The sequence below is a fragment of the Macaca mulatta genome, chromosome 10 (genome assembly GCF_049350105.2).
Source record: "Macaca mulatta isolate MMU2019108-1 chromosome 10, T2T-MMU8v2.0, whole genome shotgun sequence".
Classification (NCBI taxonomy): Eukaryota; Metazoa; Chordata; class Mammalia; order Primates; family Cercopithecidae; genus Macaca; species Macaca mulatta.
This window is the reverse complement of record NC_133415.1, coordinates 1540572-1554258: the sequence shown is the minus strand read 5'-3', so window position 1 is coordinate 1554258 and position 13687 is coordinate 1540572.

The window sequence follows — 13687 nt, the reverse complement described above, 5'->3', positions numbered from 1 at the left end:
TGATTTTCACCATTCTTCCACCCAAGGTTCACTATAGATTTGATGCTTCAGTTTTTGCAGAATTCTTGTTGTTCTGATAGGAGCCCTTTTCAAACTGATGTCTTATTCTTACTGCCTCAAACCAGATCTATTCAGGCATGTTATAACATGTTGGTATGAGTTTATTTTGGTGCCAAATAATTTTGAAATCCATGCATAGTTTTGTCATAGTATGCATTTTCCATGAACTTTTTGAAGACCATTCCTGCAATAATAAAACATTGAACTTCATTTAAAGCTAAAATTCCCTTCCCTTCCACTTCTGACTATGAGGCAGCAACTGGTATCAGACCAAACCTTTCCCAAGAACCATCAAGGCCATATAAAATATGTTTTTAAAAAGAGCTTTTTGAAGACATCAGAGAGCAATTAAGACAGCCAGGATTTGAGGAAACAAAATTCTAGCGAGATGAGACTTGCATAAAGGTGAGTCCTGCATTCACAACATTTTTTCCTGTTGAGCCATTTGCTGGTGTCCTGCTCTAAGGCCTGACAGAAGGTGGCAACCAGAGCTGGTGCGGTGTCACTGGGCTGGGAGACGAGCAGCAACACACAAGCTGTCGTGTTGGCCGGGATGCCAGGAGCCTCAGAGAAGTGGTCCAATTTCCTGTGTCCATCTTCCCCTGCAGCAGGTGCCTATTCCTGGTTGTTGCTTGTGCTCAAGGCAAGAGGCTTGGAAACCCAAATACAGCAGCAAAAGCCTGGAAAGCTGAGACATCTTTGGGCAAAGGAGACAAAACTTGGGACTTCAGTGCCTGCCATTGAGAAAACTCAGGTTTCCAGGTGAGACTCCTGAAGGGCAAACTGGAGAGGGACCAGCCCTCACCAAGTCTGGACATGGCTTGAGCCATCTCAGCCTTGATTGCATCCAGTCGATCTGCTTCACCTTTCTGCCAGAGGAAAACTAAATTTTCTTTCAGTGAAAAGATCAGAGCTCCTATAACTTTACAGATAAACAGTTTGACTCTCATAAAAAATTGAGACGCACTGAAAAAATAGACCAAGTGACTGAAAAGTAAGAGAATCATAAGAAAATAGTCTCACACGTGATCCAAATACTGGGTTTTCAGACATGGGCTTTATGATTTATCCATTCAGGAATATGGATGAGAAGGTGGAGAATGGCACCAGAGAGAATCTATAAACATGCTAATGCTGAAAAACACAACAATGAATGAAGAGTTCCCTAGATGTAGTTAATACCAAATTAGACATATAGATGAAGGGATTACTGAATTGGAAGACAAGCTGGTAGAAAACATGCAGATTACAGAGAGATGAAAAGTGCCTGAGAGAGACAGTGCAAGGGAAAGGACTAGCACACAGCTGATGGGAGTCCCACAAGAGGAGAGAGAAAGGGTGGAGCGCCATTTGGATGAGATCACAGCTGAGGACTTTCCAGAACTGTTGGGATATCAGCCATAGATGTCAATATCTTTGAACCCCAATGTGGATACATTGAAAGTAATAACCTGCACCTAGGCACATCATGGCAAAGTACTGAAACCTGGGGAGAAAGAGAATCTTAAGCAGAGGGAGGGAGAAGAGACACTTTTACCTTCAGAGGAGCAATAAAGCTGGCAGCTGACTCTATAAAACAAATAGCTGGAATGGTGGAGTGGCTTTTTTTTTTTTTTTTTTTTTGAGACGGAGTCTCGCTCTGCCGCCCAGGCCAGAGTGCAGTGGCCAGATCTCGGCTCACTGCAAGCTCCGCCTCCTGAGTTCACGCCATTCTCCTGCCTCAGCGTCCCGAGTAGCTGGGACTACAGGCGCCCGCCACCTCGCCCGGCTAGTTTTTTGTATTTTTTTTTTAGTAGAGACGGGGTTTCACCGTATTAGCCAGGATGGTCTCGATCTCCTGACCTCGTGATCCGCCCGCCTCGGCCTCCCAAAGTGCTGAGATTACAGGGTTGAGCCACCGCGCCCGGCTGGAGTGGCTTTTTTTAAATGCTGAGAGGAAATAATTACCAATCTAGATTTATATATTCTGTGAGAAGATTCCTCAAAAGTGAGGGTGATCTTAATTTTTTGGACAAAACAGAAAATTGCAGAAATTTGTCACCAGCCAACCAGCCCTAAAACATATCCTGGAGGGAATTCTCCAGGTGGACACTTGATGTGGGAAGGAATGAGGAATGCTCCTGAAAGGAGCGGAAATGGGAAAGTTAAATAATAGACTCTGCCTAAAACTCTCTTAGAGTTTAAAATACAGGTAGACTTAAGATACATGGACAGTAAGTGCAAAAGGTGGGAGGGAAATAAGGGCTTGCACCATCCTGCAAGGGGTGAAAGTATGGATTTAAAGTAGATTCTGGGCCGGGCACAGTGGCTCGTGCCTGTAATCCCAGCACCTTGGGAGGCCAAGGCAGGTGGATCACCTGAGGCCAGGAATTTGAGACCACCCTGGTCAACATGATGAAACCCCGTCTTTACTAAAAAAAAAAAAAAAAAAAAAGTTAACTGGGCCTGGTGATGCCTGTAATCCCAGCTACTCGGGAGGTTGAGGCATGAGAATTGCTTGAACCCTGGAGGCAGAGGTTGCAGTGAGCTGAGATGGCACCACTGCATTCCAGCCTGGGTGACAGAGCAAGACTTCATCTCAAAAAAATAAAGTAGATTCTGACATCAGACATGATCTTTAGGGTAACCACTAAAAGCAATAAACATGTTGAGGAAATTGGATTAATAACTACTTTCACTAATCCCAAAGAAGATAAGAAAGGAAAAATAACCAGATGGGACACATAGGCAACTGAGAGGCAAATGGTAGCCTTAAACCAAATGTGTCAGCAAGCATGTTAAAGGTAAGTGGATTGCGAACTCTGATTAAGTGTGTGAGATGGGATACAGTGACAAAACCCAGCTGTGTTCATTCACAGGATTCACACATCAAGTCCAAGGATGCGGAGTGAATGGAGAGGCCACAAGCCAGGGCACCATCCACATGTGTGCTACAGCTGTTCACATCAGACAGCACAGCCTCAGGCAGAAGGATTCATTAGAGATGGAGGGACAGCTCAGCGACCAAATGGTGAGGTTAACGGGATGACACAACAATGCTATACATAAAAGCACCAAAGAACACAGCTCCAAAATGCTGCTGGAACAGAAAGAACTAAGAGGAGAAATAGACAGTCACAGTGAGAAATCTGAACACTTGCCTCGGCAGCAAATAAAGCGAGTGTTGTTCCAGAATGTGTCCTGACTGACCACTCCCTCTGGCCCCAGTGACCATCCTGCCAGACGGCCGTCTCCTCCCTGGTGGAGCAGTCTTGAGCAAGGGTAGCAGTGGGCAGAGTGTGGAGGCCAGAGGCCTCTCATGTCCACCCGCCCCAAAGGCACTGCCCTGGGGGACAGCTGAGAGAGGGAGACACCCTTGAGGCAGGGAGGAGAGAGTTGGAGGGAGTCACGTGTGGGAGTGAAACGCAGGAGGAGGAGGAGGGGCAGGAGCATTGCTGCTGGGGGCAGACACAGACAAGACAGGCTGATGGAGGGAGAGGGGAGACTGAGCCCCAGGTGACACCGTGCTGTATACATTGTTTTACAGCCCATCTTTCTATGTTAGTAAAACCACTTCATTATTGTATAGGGCTCTGTGGCTGTATTCAGTATTTTATCACCATAAAAATTCTCATTGGAGCTTTTAAGAGGCAGAGGCATTTGCAGGGGTGAGTCTTCCCATCCTCCTGCTCTGACATCCATTCGCTTCATTCTGGTCCTCGTTTCTCGTTAGGGTCCTTTGTAGGGATTTTGTAATTTTGGTTGAATTTGTGACTGGGAGTTTTATTCTGCTTCATTTTAAAAGTGGGCCAGGTGTGGTGGCTCACGCCTGTAATCCCAGCACTTTGGGAGGCCAAGGTGGGCGGATCATCTGAAGTCAGGAGTTTGAGACTAGCCTGGCCCACAGCGAAACCCCAGTTCTACTAAAAATACAAAAATTAGCCGGGCGTGGTGGCGGGCACCTGTAGTCCCAGCTACTCAGGAGGCTGAGGCGGGAGAATCGCTTGAACCTGGGAGGCAGAGGTTGCAGTGAGCTGAGATCACACCACTACACTCCAGCCTGGACAACAGAGCAAGACTCCATCTCAAAAATAAACAAACAAATAAATAAATAAATAAATAAATAAAGTGGTGTGAGGAGAGTTTGTATCCTTGAGGGAAAACCATTTATGGTTACTTAGGGCTTTACAATTAACATTTAGTTTATTGAGGCTACTAATTAAAATACCAGGTTTTCTTTAAGCATTTAAAGAAATGTCCTCTATTTATAAATGTAGTGGATTTTAATTGAATAGGACCAATCACTCTAAAGGAGTCTTGATTAATATTTGATCAGCTGCAGTTAAATGGGCCATCATTTAACTGCCATCAGTCCACTTGGCAGTCTTGGTTGAGTTCTGGGAAGGGCAAACACTGGGTCTCCTGGGGTCTCCTGTGAGCAGCTCCTCTGCTCGGCATTGTGCCCCAGGGAAGGGCCCGTGTCCCTGCTGGGTCTCCACCCGCCGTCTCTTCCCAGTGAGCTGGTCCTGATGTCCATGTCAGCCTTTCAGTGACTTGCTGCACCTTCCTGCACAGTCTGTTAACAGACCAGAGGAAACCCACTGGTGTGGCTCAACAATTCTTAAATATGCACTTGTCTCTTGCATGAGAGTTCTGGGGCGCTGATGACAGGGCCCTGGGCCTCAGTTGTCACCCAGGCGTCATCCTCATGCTCAGGAACGTCTGTGGCTAAAGCTCTCCCCGTGAGAGGCTCTTTTTCTTCAGGAAATAAAGATTTTTCCAGAAACATCCCAGCAGACCTCGTTTGGCTAGAGCGGGTCCCGGGGGACCTCTCCAGTATCCTCCTAAGGAGGTTGGCGAGGGAGGAGGGGCCACATGGCCACCTACCCCCAGCCTCTGCCAGGTCCATGGTCCCAAGGCCACATGAGCCCTCGTGCAGGCCTGTCCTGGTCCCCTGCTCCTCTCTGGCATGGTCCAGCCCATTGTGTCTCCACCACAGTGCCCTCGGTCTCACAGCATCAGTGAAGTCTTAATATCTTTCCTCTTTTCCTGTCAACATTTACCTGGTACTTTGTCCTCTTAATTTTTATTATTTATTTATTTTGAGACGAAGTCTCGCTTTGTTGACCAGGCTGGAGTACAATGGCATGATCTCAGCTCACTGCAACATCCGCCTCCCGGGTTCAAGCAATTCTCCTGCCTCAGCCTCCCCAGTAGCTGGGATTACAGGTACCTGCCACCACGCCTGTCTAATTTTTGTATTTTTAGTAGAGGCGGGGTTTCGCCATGTTTGCCAGACTGGTCTTGAACTGTTGACCTCAGGTGATCCTCCCTCCTTGGCCTCCCAAAGTGCTGGGATTACAGGCGTGAGCCACCGTGTCCCACCTGTTCTAAATTTCTAAAATCAGGATCCATGAGAAACCCTGACAGTATTTTGATGGAAACGGCACTGAATTTATAGCTCAGTTTGGGGCAGTTTTATGAGCATATGGATGCTTCAGTAATGCACTGTGCAGTTTTAATACCAAGCTCCACAAAGTGGCACTCGCGGGAGCAAGTCATTAGGACCTGTCCCCAGGAGGAGGCAGCTCAAAAGCATCGGAAACCGACCAGACAGCAAGGAGTTCAGAACGGTGCAGCACCAGGAGGGTGAGCGCTGCCGCCAGGACCCCTGATCGCCATCTTTTCATTTTAAAAGAGCCATTGTGTTCAGGCTATTTTAATGGAAATGCCCATCTGCAGCTAGTTTTAATAAAATATATATTCAAACTAGCTTTTAAAAATAATTTTATATTTATCTCTATCTTGTAGGAACGTTGAAAGCACAATACAAATCACCTTTTTCCCTGGAGCCATTGGAAAGTAGCCAACCTGATGCCCACGGCCCGAGTCCTCCGCACCTGCGTCATGCCAGCGGACGCCGGGGCAGAGTTAGGAGGGCGAGAGGAGTTTGGAGAGGAAGGAGGAGGGGTGGGGGAGCCTCAGACGCCCAAGGGGCAGAAACACCCAGGCCCTGGACCCAGGGGGCGCTGCTGCGGGATGTGGGCACTTCTACCTCCCCCAGCAGAGGGCCAGGCCGGCACATCCCGACCGTCCCAGGCCCTGGTCCACAGAGCCTATGGCATGGGCTGCCCTGGCCACAGGCTTCTAGCACAGCCTCAGTTCCGAAGCTTGTGTCTCATTAGTGGACATGTGTCCTTGGTTTCCAGCGCCCCCCTGGTTTCCGTGAGCTTGGCGCTCGTGCTGAGAAGAGGGGAGTCACCTCACAGTTAGACTGGGGCATGCGTGTTGGCAGAACGTCACCAAAGGGACTGCATTCTCCTCTGTGTTATGCCAGGGTTGCCGTCTGCTGTAACCACCGTGTTCCCTTGGTGAAGGCCGCGTCTGCCAGGCTTCTCACTGGGAAGTTATTTTCCACTAAAAACTGTGTGTGGAGGCTCTGAGGCAGTGTACACATTATCCCTCCAGAGACTTCGTATTTACTGATTCCTATCGGTGTGGACTCAGGGCTTCCTGTATTACTTATGAATGAACAGTTCTGTCGTTTTGCCCGGTCCTCCAGATTTGGGCGGGGGAGGCCTCCGTCTGCCTTCCGTGTCATTTCGATAGGTCGTCATCATTCATAACATTTCCTTCTTTTCTGGGGGAAAAGATCCCCCACGCTCATCCTCCGTCTTCTCTGCCCTCGCCCTGGAATTGCAGAATCTTCCTTTCTCCAAGGAGCCCTCCTTCCCTTCCCTGAAGCATGGTGTCCAGAGGCCGAGCTCTGGGTGCTGGTATAACTGTTGCTGCCCCTCAGGACTCTTGGTACACACACACGTGTCTCCGTATTTCTTTTTTTTCTTTTCTTTCTTTTTTTTTTTTTTTTTGAGAGGGAGTCTCGCTCTTGTTGCCTAGGCTGGAGTGCCGTGCTGCAATCTCGGCTCACCACAACCCCTGCCTCCTGGGTTCAAGCGATTCTCCTGCCTCAGCCTCCTGAGTAGCTGGGATTACAGGCATCCACCACCACGCCCAGCTAGTTTTGTATTTTTAGTAGAGACGAGGTTTCTCCATGTTGGTCAGGCTGGACTCAAACTCCCAACTGCAGGTGATCTGCCCACCTTGGCCTCCCAAAGTGCTGGGATTACAGGCATGAGCTACCATGCCCGGCCTATGGTTTTTAACAAATGTTCAATGACATGTATCCACCATTATAGTAATATTATTATTTATTATTATTATTATTTTTTGAGATGGAGTTTGGCTCTTGTTGCCCAGGCTGGAGTGCAGTGGCTTGATCTTGGCTCACTGCAATCTCCGCTTCCTGGGTTCAAGCAATTCTTTTGCCTCAGCCTCCCGAGTAGCTGGGATTACAGACATGCCACCATGCCTGGCTAATTTTTGTATTTTTAGTAGAGACAAGGTCTTGTCATGTTGGCCAGGATAGTCTCAAACTCTTAACCTCAGGTGATCTGCCTGCTTCAGCCTCCTGAAGTGCTGAGATTACAGGTGTGAACCACCGCACCTAGCCCATTAACGGTATCTTGCAGAGGAGTTTCTCTGCTCTTAAAATCCTCTGCCAGGCGCGGTGGCTCACACCTGTAATCCCAGCACTTTGGGAGGCTAAGGCGGGCAGATCACGAGGTCAGGAGATGGAGACCATCCTGGCTAACACGGTGAAACCCCGTCTCTACCAAAAATACAAAAAATTAGCCAGGCGTGGTGGCGGGCGCCTGTAGTCCCAGCTACTCGGGAGGCTGAGGCAGGAGAATGGCGTGAACCTGGGAGGTGGAACTTGCAGTGAGCCGAGATCGCACCACGGCACTCGACTGTGGGTGACAGAGTGAGACTCCGTCACACACACACACACACACACAAATTCCTCAATGCTCCACCTACTCATCCTATCCTCCCTGCCAACCCCAGTCTTTTATGTCTCCGTAATTTTTCCTTTTCCAGGATGTCAAATAGTTGGAATCATATAGTATGTAGCCTTTTCAGACTGGCTTCACTCAGTAATATGCATTTAAGATTCCCTCATGTCTTTCCATGGGCTAGTCATTCACTTCTTTTCAGTACTGAATAACAGATATGCCACGGTTTACCCATTCACCTACTGAAGGGCATCTTGGCTGCTGTCAAGGTTTGGCAATTATGAATACAGCTGCTATAAACATCCCTGTACAAGCTTTTGTGTGGACATAGTTTTCAACTCCTTTGCATAGATACTGAGGAGCTTGATTGCTGGATCACAGGGTAAGACTATGCTTAGTTCTGTACGAAGTTGCTGAACTGTCTTCCAAAGCAGCCACACCGGTTAGCATTCACACCAGCAATGAATGAGTTCCTGTTGCTCCACATCCCCACCAGCACTTGGCATTATCCATTTTGGATTTTGTCTGTCCTAACAAGTGCATAGTGGTGTCTCATTTTTGTTTTAATTTGCAATTCCCTAATGACCATATAATGAGGAGCATTTTTGTATATGCTCAGTTGCCATCTGCGTATCTTTAGTGAGGGGTCTGTTCAGATCTTTTGCCCATGTTTTCTTTTTTTTTCTCTTTTTTTTTGAGACGGAGTCTTGCTCTGTTGCCAAGGCTGGAGTGCCATGGCGCGATCTCAGCTCACTGCAAGCTCTGCTTCCCGGGTTCACACTATTCTCTTGCCTCAGCCTCCCAACTAGCTGAGACGACAGGTGCATGCCACCATGCCCGGATAATTCTTTGTAATTTTTTTAGTGCAGACATGGTTTCACCATGTTAGCCAGGATGGTCTCAATCTCTTGACCTCGTGATCTGCCTGCCTTGGCCTCCCAAAGTGCTGGGATTACAGATGTGAGCCACTGCGCCCAGCCTCAATCACATTGTTTTCTTATTTTTTGAGTTTTAAGAGTCCTTTGTATATATTGGATACCAGTTCTTTCTTTCTTTCTTTTGTGTGACAGGGTCTCACTCTGTTGCCCAGCCTTCACCTCCTGGGCTCAAGCAATCCCTCCTGCCTCTGCCTCCCAAGTAGCCGGGACTACAGGCATGCACCATCCCACCTGAATAAATTTTTTGTTGTTGTTCTTTGTAGAGACGGAGTATCACTATATTGCCCAGGCTGATTTTAGAACTCCTAGGCTCAAGCGATCTTCCTTCCTCAGCCTCCCAAAGTGCTGGGATTGCAGGCGTGAACCACCGCACCTGACCCAGTTCTTTATCAGATATGTCTTTCACAAATATCAAACATCTCCTCCCAGTTTGTGGTTTGTCTTCTTATTCTCTTGAGTCAATTGATTTTTTTTTTTTTTTTTTTTTGAGATGGAGTTTTGCTCTTGTCACCTAGGCTGAAGTGCAATGACACGATCTCGGCTCGCTGCAACCTCCGCCTCCCAGGTTTAAGCGATTCTCTTGCCTCAGACTCCCAAGTACCTGGGATTACAGAGGCCTGCCACCATGCCCAGCTAATTTTTGTATTTTTAGTAGAGATGAGGTTTCACCATATTGGCCAGGCTGGTCTTGAACTCCTGACCTCGTGATCCGCCCAGCTCAGCCTCCCAAAGTGCTGGGATTACAGGCGTGAACTACCGCGCCTGGCCGAGTGAATTGATTTTTGAGAAAAGTGCAAAGGCAATTCAGTGGTGAAAAGATAGTATTTTCTTTCTTTTCTTAAGAGATAGGGGTCTCTCTCTGTAACCCAGGCTGGAGCACAGTGGTGCAATCACAGCTCACTGCAGTCTCAACCTCCTGGGCTCAAGGGATCCTCCTGCCTCAGCCTCTCTAGTAGCTGGAACTACAGGCGTGCACCACTGAGGATAACGTTTTCAACAAATGGGGCCAGAACAACTGGATATCCATAGACAAAAAAAAAAAAAAAATTGATCCATACCTCACATCATATTAAAAAATTAACCCCAGCCAGGCACGGTGGCTCACACCTGTAATCCCAGCACTTTGGAAGGCCAAGGCAGGTGGATTACTTGAGCCCAGGAGTTGGAGACTAGCCTGGGCAACACAGTGAGACCCCATCTCTAAAAAAAAAAAACACCAAAAAATTAGTCTATGAAAAGACATTCAACTTCACTCATAAGAAAAATGATCAAGGCTGGGCGTGGTGGCTCACACCTGTAATCCCAGCACTTTGGGAGGCCGAGGTGGGTGGATCACATGGTCAGGCGTTTGAGACCGCCTGACCAATATGGTAAAATCCTGTCTCTACTAAAAATACAAAAAAATGAGCTGGACGTGGTGGTGCGCCCCTGTAGTCCCAGCTACTTGGGAGGTTAAGGCAGAGGAATCACTTGAGCCTGGGAGGCGGAGGTTGCAGTGAGCCAAGATCGCACTACTGCACTCCAGCCTGGGTGACAAAGCAAGACTCCGTCTCAAACAAAAAGAAAAAAAGAAAAATGATTGAAACGACACTGAACCACCACTCACCCCTCAGACTGGCCAATTAAAAAAACTTGGCCCTGTGGGGTTGTAAAATGGGACCACCCTGTGGAGGGAACGTGGCAATACCCAATGCAACCAACGCACAGTCACCCCGCGGCCCAGCGCTGCCACACGTGGGAATTCACCCTAAAGACACACCTCGAACAATCTGAAAGTACAAAGGCACTCGGTTATTCATGGCAGCATTATCTGAATTTACAAAATATCGGGAATAACCTGACCGACTATAGAGAGGACAGCAGCTGAGGGAACTGCAGCCTGTCACATGGCAGAGCGCCAGCCACGTGGTTCTAAAAGACAGTGAGGGAAATCCTTACGTCGACACCATGGTTTCCAGGAGAGAGTGTTATGTGAAAAAAACAATGTGTGGCTGGAAGCTCACGCCTGTCATCCCAGCACTTTAGGAAGCCAAGGCAGGGGGATTGCTGGAAGCTTAGAGTTCAAGACCATCCTGGGCAACATAGCGAGACCCCATCTCTACAACAAAAACTTTTAAAAAATTAGCTGGGCTTGGTGGCACACACCTGTAGTCCCAGCTACTCGGGAGGCTGAGGTGGGAGGATGGCTTGAGCCCAGGAGATGGAGGCCACAGTGAGCTACGATTGCACCACTGCACTCTAGCCTGGGTAACAGAGCAAGACCCTGTCTCTGAAACCAAACCAAAAAGCCAGAGTGCAGAAGAGCATATAAAGAATGCTCCGTCTGGGCCGGGCGCGGTGGCTCAAGCCTGTAATCCCAGCACTTTGGGAGGCCGAGACAGGCAGATCACAAGGTCAGGAGATCGAGACCATCCTGGCTAACACAGTGAAACACCCGTCTCTACTAAAAAAATACAAAAAAACTAGCTGGGCGAGGTGGCGGGCGCCTGTAGTCCCAGCTACTCGGGAGGCTGAGGCAGGAGAATGGCGTGAACCCGGGGGGCGGAGCTTGCAGTGAGCTGAGATCCGGTCACTGCACTCCAGCCTTGGCGACAGAGCGAGACTCCATCTCAAAAAAAAAAAAAAAAAAAGAATGCTCCATCTAAGAAAGAGGAATACATGTGTATACGTTCATCTTTACAAAATAAAACACACGAGAAAACCAGGAGACAACTATGCTCAATACCAAACAGTGAGGAGGAGGTACGGGAGGGCTCCCTGCATCTGTCTTTAGGGGCAGTTTTGACATCTAGAAGGATGGTCACACTCTACAAACCTAACAGGACAGGTCGTGGGGTGTGGTGGGAGGCACAAGACTGAAAGCAAACGGGAAGAATGAACCCAGCTGTATTTCCAATGAAGGCACCACAACACTGATGGTGGAGAAGCCTATCCAAGGAACTCATGAGCACAGCACTTACGGCACCTGCAGTTGTGGGCAGGGAGTGAACTCCACACAATCCCGACCTCTTCATGGTGGGTTTGTTTTTGCAATCCTGTGGCAAAGCTGCGCTGGAGCTCTCGAGCAGGCGTGCGCTGGACCCCCCAGCAGAGGCCTGAGGACGCCGGACCCCCCAGCAGATGCCTGAGGATGCTGCTGCTGCTGGGAGCCAGGGTCCTCAGGGTGGAGATGGGGGCGGGGGAGAACCGTGCAAGGTGGGACAGAATCCGCGCACGGCTCTGAGCTGTTTCAGATCTGTACACGCATATTACATATGTACGTGTATGTCTGCATGTCAGCACGTCTGTTCTCCCTAGCTGTCCACAGAAAGGGCCTAAAGCTCAGGCACCCTGTGGCATCGAGCACACCTTGTGTCTAGATCCTGGTCTCTAATGCTGTTCCCCACCAAAGGGAGCCAAGCCCCAAAGAGCAATGCCCTGCCATGCCTGGTCATGAGGAGGTGCTTGAAGGAGAGGCGCGGCGCACAGGCAGAGCGTGGTAGGGTTCCCACCAGCAAATCTCGTACACTTTGAACACCAGGATAATTAAAGACAGGAGCAACTCACAGACCACTGAAGTCGGGAGGCAATCCCCATGTGGCCAGTGATAAAAGAGAACGAGCATGGATAACCACTGAATACCTGAGACACAGAGATGAATGGATGGGGGAGGGAGCCCATGTCTGTGGGATGCTGGGGCCGGGAAGCCTGCTCTCCAGTCCTCACCATCTGGCCTCTGTGGGAGTCAGGAAGTGTCTGCATAGATGTTCGCCAGATGCAATGGGAAAACCAGGAGGCATCAGGTGGACAGGCAGCCCTAGGGTACCTGGGCCAACAGCCGCAAGTTCTCAGAGCTCAGGAAGAAATGTCTTTATGCACGTGTGTGTACACACGTGTGGTGTGTGCATGCATGTGTGGTGTGTATGTATGGGGGTGTGCACGTGTGTGGTGTGTATGCATGGTGTGTGCATGTGTGTATGCATGGTACGTGTGCGTGTGTGGTGTATGCATGGTGTGTGCACGTGTGCATTGTGTGTGCATGTGTAGTGTGTATGCATGGTGTGTGAACCTGTGCACTGTGTGCATGTGTGTGTAGTGTGTACGCATGGTGTGTGCACATATGCATTGTGTGTGCATGTGTGGTGTGTATGCATGGTGTGCACCTGTGCACTGTATGTGTGCGTGTGTGTAGTGTGTACACATGGTGTGTGCACATGTGCATTGTGTGTGCATGTGTGGTGTGTACGCATGGTGTGTGCATGTGCACTGTATGTGTGCGAGTGTAGTGTGTACACATGGCGTGCACCTGTGCACTGTATGTGTGCGTGTAGTGTGTACGCATGTTGTGTGCACATGTGCATTGTGTGTGCATGTGGTGTATGCATGGTGTGCACCTGTGCACTGTATGTGTGCGTGTGTGTAGTGTGTACGCATGGTGTGTGCACATGTGCATTGTGTGTGCATGTGTGGTGTGTATGCATGGTGTGTGCACACATGCAGTGTGTGCATGTGTGTAGTGTGTGCACACATGCAGTGTGTGCATGCATGTATAGTATGCATGGTGTGTGCACGTGCATTGTGTGTGCATGTGTTGTGTGTACGCATGGTGTGTGCACGTGTGCATTGTATGTGTGCATGTGTGTGTAGTGTGTATGCATGGTGTGTACATATGTGCAGTGTGTGTGCATGTGTGGTGTGTATGCATGGTGTGCACGTGTGCAGTGTGTGCATGTGTGTGTAGTGTGTATGCAAGGTGTGTGTGCATGTGCATTGTGTGTGTATACGTGTAGTGTGTCTGCATGGTGTGTTCATGTGTGTAGTGTGTATGCATGTTGTGTGCATGAGTGTGTAGTGTGTATGCATGGTGTGTGCACATGT